Source organism: Papio anubis, chromosome 13 (assembly GCF_008728515.1).
Source record: "Papio anubis isolate 15944 chromosome 13, Panubis1.0, whole genome shotgun sequence".
NCBI lineage: Eukaryota > Metazoa > Chordata > Mammalia > Primates > Cercopithecidae > Papio > Papio anubis.
In genome coordinates, this window is record NC_044988.1 from 85,157,238 (window position 1) to 85,159,085 (window position 1,848).

The 1,848-nt window shown below is 35.7% G+C and overlaps 1 pseudogene; it reads left to right on the forward strand.

The window, feature by feature from the left end:
- The first annotated feature begins 366 nt into the window (after positions 1-366).
- On the forward strand, positions 367-535 carry LOC116270189 (annotated as a pseudogene).
- Positions 536-1,848: the final 1,313 nt, after the last annotated feature.

Sequence of the window (1,848 nt, forward strand, 5' to 3'; positions counted from 1 at the left end):
GGTTGTTATTTTTCAGTATTTTTCCAGAAATGGAGGCTTTGCTACGAAAAAAAACCCAAAAAAACAAAAACAAAAACAAAAAAAACCTGTGGTTGGTCAAACGAATTTAGAACACCTGAGTCCTTATTGGGTTAAAGTTTCTTTACCCTGGCTTTTCAATGAAGGAAAAATATATACTGAATATCTAGTCATATGCCAAAGCATGTTCCCTATGTTTTTCCATTTAATCTTACAAAAAGAAAGACATTGACAATAATAACAGTGTCCTAATTTCATAAATGAAGAAACTGAGACTGAGTATAAATATAATTTAAATTAGAGATTCTTAGGAATCTTCGCAGCTCATTATAATAGATTTACTTCGCTATTGCTTCTCGGCCTTTTGGCTAAGATCAAGTGTAGAATCTGTTCTTATCAGATTTACTTCCCTATGAAAATATTTAAGAGGCACTGTGGTACAACTCACATCACTAGATTTTAGAATATTAGACTTAAGTCTCTTACCATGACCTTGAGAAAAAAATATGAACCCCTCTGAATCTTACTTTCCTCCCCTCTGTAGAGGTGCAAAATTTGAATACAGAAATGGGAGACAGTACTTACTAATTCTGTGTCTTAGGTCAGCTTTCTCCAAAGTAGTGTCTGAGACGATAAATCATGCACATGGTATTTATTAAGAACATGCCGTCAGGAAAGATCAATAAGGTAAAAGCGGGAGGGATGTGAGAAAACCAAGCAAGGACATGATTTTGGATGAACCCTCACTATCAGCCTGATGCTGAGGAAATTCCAGAGCATGTTGTTCCTCAGAGTATGTCCTAACTCAAGGCAAGGTTGTATAATAATCAAAGTGGGGGTATTTAGCATTATCCCAAATATTTATAATTTTTTGTTATAAGAAGATTCAAAATTCCCTCCTCTAGCTATTTTGAGATATACAATACAACACTGTTAACCATAGTCACCCTACTGGTTAAGAGAAGACCAGAACTTATTCCTCTTATCTAACCATAACTTTGTATTCATTAACTAATATCTCCCCATCTCACTCTCCTCTTCACTCTCCAGCCTCTGGTGACCACAGGTCTACTTTCTATTTCTATAAGATCAATGTTTTAGATTCCAGATGTGTGTGAGATCATGTGGTTTTTGTCTTTTATGCCTCACTTATTTCACCTACCATAATGTCCTCCAAGTTCACTCATGCTGCCATAAATGACAAGATTTCATTCCTTTCAACATCTGAATAGTATTCCATTGTGTATGTACACACATTTTCTTTATACATTTTATAATTCGTCTGTTGATGGATACAGAGGCTGATTCTGTATCTTTATACATTTTATACATTCATCTGTTGATGGATACTTAGGTTGATTCCATATCTTGGATATTGCTACAATAAAGATGGGAGTGCGGATGTCTCATCAACTTACTTATTTCATTTCCTTTGGATGTGTAATATCCAGTTGTGCAATTGTTGGATCATATGGTAACTTAGTTTTTAATTTTGTGGAAACTTTTCATACTGTTTTCCATAATGATGCTACAAAATGTACACCCCCACCAACAGGGCATGAGTTTCTCTTTTTTAGCCAGGCATGGTGGTATGTGCCTGTAGTCTCAGCTACTCAGGAGGCTAATGCAGGAGGATCCCCTTGAGCCAAAGAGTTCTAGGTTGCAGTGAGCCATGATCAGGCCACTGTACTCCAGCCTGGGCAACAGAGCAAGATTCTGTCTCTAAAAGTAAAAATAATAATAATTATTATATATATATATTTCTTAAAGTTGCCCTTTCTCTACATCCGCACCAGCATTTGTGGATTGTTTTGTTTTGTTTTGTTTTAA